We start from the raw sequence: 6,454 nt of genomic DNA, 5'->3' as shown, positions 1-6,454 counted from the left end.
TTAGTGCTATAGGAATATTATTCTCATGGAAAATTACTGAAAAGAAAAAATAGTCAAACTAGATCTGTGCCTCATCTTACAGATTGACTTCCTTGGCCAATCTGAATGAAGGATGTGGAGTAGAGATGTAATAAATATTTATTTTATCACTTACTGTATGTTGAAGTCCTAGTTTTAAAAGGAAGAACAGAAAAGTTGTGCTAACTCTTAACTCCTACTAGGGCTTAGACAGGAAAATCTATGATTTCCCCTAGAATTTAATTCAAATCTAGACCTTTGGCCTCTTCCATATTTCTATATGGAGTTTCCATATTAGGAAGACTATGCACATCCTCTCTAGACAGGAATTTCTAAAATAATACTTAAAAGAAATATTTTGGAGCCCCCAGCTTCCCATCTATATAATCTATTTACTTTCTCACATTAGAGTAATGCTACTCTACCACCACTCTTCAGCACTTTCCATTGACCCTATATAATAACAATTATATTAAAGACTTATAATATATAATATATATGATATACAACATAAATCATATATATGATATATCAATATATCAGTAATATATAATTACATATTTAAGAATTAACTTGTCCTAGATCTAACATTTGTGTTTTTTAAAAGGGTCTTTTCAAGACCTAATCTCTCATCTAACTCAGTTTCAATTGATCAAAGATGGACAGAAGCAGCTACATCCAAAGAAAGAACACTGGGAAATGAATATAAACTGCTTGCATTTTTGTTTTTCTTCCCGGGTTATTTATACCTTCTGAATCCAATTCTTCCTGTGCAACAAGAGAACTGTATTCAGTTCTGCACACATATATTGTATCTAGGGTATACTGTAACCTATTTAACATGTAAAGGACTGCTTGCCATCTGGGGGAGGGGGTGGAGGGAGGGAGGGGAAAAATCGGAACAGAAGAGAGTGCAAGGGACAATGTTGTAAAAAATTATCTTGGCATGGGTTCTGTCAATAAAAAGTTATTTTTAAAAAAAAGACCTAAACTCTCTTTTTTTAAAATAGCTTTTTATTTTTCCAAATACATGCAAAGATTCACCCTTGTAAAACCTTGTGCTCCAAACTTTTCTCCCTCTTTCTCCCCTACCTCCTCCTATAGGCAACTAGCAATCCAATATAGGTTAAACACCTATTGACCATTATGTATCACTGTATTTTCTGAACCTAGGTAATTCTCCTGCATCTCTCAGCAATTTGGAACTATTCCCAAAGGACTATAAAACCATGCTTACTCTTTTATCCAGCAGTGTCTCTACTGGGTTTGTATCCCAAAGAGATCATAAAAAAGGGAAAAGGATTCACATGTTTGTGGCAACCCTTTTTGTAGCAGCAAGGAACTGGAAATTGAGATACCCATGAGTTGGAGAATGATTGAATAAGTTATGATATATGAAAGTTAATGGAATATTATTGTTCTATAAGAAATGATCAGCAGGTTAATTTCAGAAAAATTTGGACTTATATGAACTGACGCTGAGTAAAGTAGGCAGGACCAGGAGAACATTGTATACAATAACAGCAAGATTAGGTGATGATCAACCATGATGGATTTGGTTATTTTCAACAATGAAATGATTCAAGGCAATTTCAATAGACTTGTGATGGAGAGAGCCATTTGCATCCAGAGAGAGGACTATGAAGACTAAATAGCAGATCAAAGCATAGCATTTTCATTTTTAAAAATTGTTTGTTTGCTTGTTTTTTCTGTCTTATGGTTTTTCCCCCTTTTGAGCTGATTATTTTTTTTGCTCAGCATCACGACTGTGGAAATGTTTAGAAGAATTGCACATATTTAACCTATAACAAATTGCTTGCTGTCTTGGAGAGGGAGACAAATTTGGAACACAAGATTTTGAATGAATGTTGAAATGTTGAATGTTGAAAACTATCTTTGCATGTATTTGGAAAAATAAAATAGCATTAAATTAAAAAAAATATTTACAAAGCATCTCCCACTTGGATCTAGCACAATGGAAGCACAGAGTATATATCATCATACTTAGAATGAGTATTAAGTGCCTTCGTTGTGCTGAAGGCCACTATTGTATTAGAACAGATTATGAAACTTTGCCAGAAAGTTTCTTCCAGTCACATGTGGCAGACTCAGCTTAGGAAGAACCACATAAGATGTAAAGTAGTCTTGTGAATTTTCTTAGATTATATGTATTTCTTCCCTTAGATAAAATTCAACATATTGAATATATGTAAATGAATATGTATTCAATAATTTGCTATATAAGTCAATGGCTATCAGATTCAGACATTCTGCTTTCAATTCTGTTTTTCTGTTTTTGAGGTTCACTTATTTATTGGATAAGAAAACAAGATGAAGCATTTACACTCATGCTATTCAGGCTTCAATGAGTTTTCTTCATTAAATTAATTAATTTCCACATTAAAGTTTCTCTATACTGAGTATCATATGTGTTGTGACCACTGGTGATATTTGCCAAAAAGGTTGTCCAATCATGTAGATAATTCTGTTATTTTCTGAAGAATACTGTTGTTTGATTCTTGTTGAACTTGCTAGCATAAAGACTGTTTCCTTTGTACTGAAAGGAAACAGTTGATGGGCTTAACTTCCTTCTCAAAAATGCTCCAAGAGTGCCTCACATTGCATAGTGAAACCCCAGCAGAGCCCATGATACACATTTGACTTCCTATATATATGATCTGTATTTCCTGCCAAAACAAAATCGTGCAATTAGCTAGAAAAAGAAACTTGAGAAGAGTTCATGTTGTCATCATCCTGATAGAACCCATTCATTCACTCAACAACGATTTTAAAGGACCTCAGAATTGTCAGTGATACCAGGTAGAAAAGAAAAGCACAAAAGTTACTGTCTAGGAGTACAAAGGCAAAGAAAACTAAGGATTCTACTTTTCCTCCTTCCCATAAGCTCAGAAAACCCTGAGCAACATAGTATCTCACATCATAAGACCTTGAGATTCCTTCCCTCCTCCCTTTTTCTTCATTGCCCCGTCTTTCTTCCCTTCTTTCTTCTGTTACTTCTCTCTTTTCCTTCATTCCCTTCTTCCTTTCCTCCTATCCTCCTTCCTTCCCTCCTTTTTTCCTTCCTTCCCTGTGCTTCCCTTCTTCCTTTCCTCTTTTTCTTCCTTCTTTCTCTTCTCAAAATAGATGTTAACATCAAGAAGGAAGAATAAGATGACAAATCCAGGAATTAGATGAATATAATTACAAAATATTTCTCACACTAAGTCAGATCTAAACAATTGGAAAAATATCAATTGCTCATGGGTAGGCTGAGCTGATATAACAAAAAATGACAGTTCTACTTAGTCTACTTGTTCAGTGCTATACCAATCAAACTGCCAAAAAATTATTTTATAGAGATAGAAAAAATATCAAAATTCATCTGGAAGAACAAAAAGTGAAGAATATCAAGGGAATGAATGAAAAAAATACAAAGAATAGTGGCCTGGGCAGTATGCTACCATAATAAAGTGGCAACTTTATTATAAGGTAGCAGTCATCAATATCATTTGGAGCTGGTTAAGAAATAGAGTGTTGGAACTATGGAATAGGTTAGATACACATGACACAATAATCAATGACTATAGTAATCTAGTATTTGATAAACCCCTAAACTCTAATTATGGGATAAGAACTCACTATTACACAAAAATTACTGGGAAAACTGGAAAAGAATATGTCAGAAACTTGTCATAGATCTACATCTCACATCCCACAGCAAAATAAGGTCAAAATGGGTACATGATTTGGGTGTAAAGGTGATACCATAAGCAAATCAGAAGAGTAAGAGATAATTTACCTGTTATATCTTAAGATCTTTGAAGACCGAAGAACCACTAGCAAACATTATGAAATGCAAAATGGACAACTTTGATTACATTAAATTAATAAGGTTTTGCACAAAACCAAACCAACACAAGTTTAAAAGGCAAGTACAAAGCTGGGAAAAATTTTTTATTAGTGTTCCTAAAAAAGATCTCATTTTTAATATATTAAAAAAAACCTATCAAATTTATAAGAATACAAGTCATTCCCCAATTGATAAATGGTCAAAGGCCATGAACAATTTTCACATGATAAAATTAAAGTCATCTCTAGTTGTGAAAAAAATGCTCTAAATCACTATTGATTAGAGAAATACAAATTAAAACAACTCTGAGATGTACCACCTTACACCTCTCAGACTGGCTAAGATGATAAATGTTGGAGGGAATGTGGAAAAACTGGGACACTAAAGCATTGTTGGTGGAGTTGTGAAATGATCCAACCATTCTATAGAGCAATTTGGAACTATATCCAAAAGGTTATAAAACTGCATATCCTTTGACCCAACAGTACCAATATTGGAACCATATCCCGAGGAAATCATAAAGAAAGGAAAAGGATCCACATGTGCAAAATATTTAACAGCTCTTTTTGTGATAACAAAGAATTGGAAAATGCATGGATGCCCATCATTTGGGGAAGGCCAAATAAGTTGTGATATATGAAGATAATGGGAATTATTATTGTTCTATAAAAAATTATGAGCAACCTGATTTTAGAAAGGCCTGGAAAGATTTACATGAACTGATGCTGAGTGAAACAAGCAGGATCAGGAATGCATTGTACACAGTAACAGCAAAATTATATAATGATCAACTATGAAAGACTTGGTTCTTCTCAGTAGTTCAGCGATCCAAAGCAGTTCCAATAAACTTTGGATAGAAAATGCCATTTGCATCCAGAGAGAGAACTATGGAGATTAATGTAAATCAACACATGCTATGTTCACTTCTTTTTTCTGTTTTTTTTCCCCTCTCATGGCTTTTCCCTTTTGTTCTGATTTTTCTCTCACAACATGATCCATAAATATGTATTAAAAAAGTTAATATACAGGTATGACTAGAAAAAACAATGAAAAGGAAGAATAAGGAGCTTAATCACCCCAAATACTCAAAGTCTCTCTAGAGATAAAGATCAATGAAATGATAATGCAAAATCTTTATTAACTTTTAAACTTTTTCCTGCCTTTTTAAGAAAGCAAGCAACACCATTTGTCAGGAAATATAAAAATAAAATTACATTGCTGAGAATTGTCTAGCAACTTTCAGCATCTTGAGCATTTATTTGATTTGCCAGTATCTACGACCTCTCCTATAGTCATGCCTTCTTAAGTACAGTTTTTTCCTGACTTGTTACACTTAGAGGATTATTCACACCCAGATTACTGATTGCAATATATTATTAGTTCATAACATGAAAGATGGAAAAATTCTCTTAGCCTCAATACCCATCCTAAAGCAAATGAACTTCTACAAAGGACACATTGGACTTGCTTGACACTTCAGTTAGTGGACTCTCTTGCCAACTGTGTTCAGAAGATATTTTTACAAAGGAAGCAAGTTTTGTTGGCCTTTGTAGTTGACTTACATTCTGAAAGAAGAAAAGGAAAAATAGGAGTTGAGACTAATTTAAGAATTCTCCAGTGCCAGAGTAATGATCCTATGCTCAGAGGATGATGAAATATCTAGATTTAAAGTCAAACTTGTAAAGACTAGTTATTTGCTATTTATCCAAAGGAAAAGGGGTGGGAGTGGGAAGAGGAGAGTGATTACATTTATCCCTTCTACATCTTGACTTTCCTAATCACTATTTCAATATATTATGGTTCAGCATAAGAAATTAATTGGGAATTTGGGGGTTTTCTGGAAGCTGCAGATGACATTGGAAGGCCAAAAGATAATACAGAAATGTAGGATTGTTATTCTAATAGATTCTAATTATTCTAATAGGATTGGCATTCTAATAGATTATGTCATTATACAAAAAGGCTAAATCCTTATATAATTTCCTAAAGGAAAATTAAGATGAAGGATCTACCTCTATGGGTTTTTAATGGATTCTCCAGATTGTGGGGGCCCAGAAGGGATAACTACATTTATTTTACTTCTTCAGAAGTTGAGTGGCTGGTGAGTCAAGAGAGTTTTCCACTTTATGCCAGCAATCTCCAATCACAGATATTGCTATCAGCTATTTAGGACTTCCTTTTAAGGCAGCAAATGCCAGAGGTGTGCCTCATTTTATGATGCCAGTGTCCCACTTTTATGAGTTGTATCTGCTGCCCAGCCAAAAACCTGTCTCTCTCTCCTCTTAGAAATTTATCCTAGAAATATTCTAAATGGACTTACACGCTAATATATAGTGCCCTATAGAGTAAGGAGATTTAGTAGGGTGGGAGGGTCTGGTCCATCCTCTTTATTATTGCAAGGAAACAAGCCCAAATAGCTGACCCAGATGCTTTTTTAGTTCTTACCTTTGAGTGACTTGCTTTATGTAGTAACAGTCATCTTGAGGCTGAGGAAAGTATATGAGAGGTAATTTTAAAAGCCAATCTAACATCTCCAGCTCCAGTCTATTAATATGCTCAACATCATAGGTTGCTATAAACTTCAGG

The sequence above is a fragment of the Antechinus flavipes genome, chromosome 4, assembly GCF_016432865.1.
Source record: "Antechinus flavipes isolate AdamAnt ecotype Samford, QLD, Australia chromosome 4, AdamAnt_v2, whole genome shotgun sequence".
In the NCBI taxonomy this organism is placed as follows: Eukaryota; Metazoa; Chordata; class Mammalia; order Dasyuromorphia; family Dasyuridae; genus Antechinus; species Antechinus flavipes.
Note: the sequence above shows the minus strand (reverse complement) of the source record.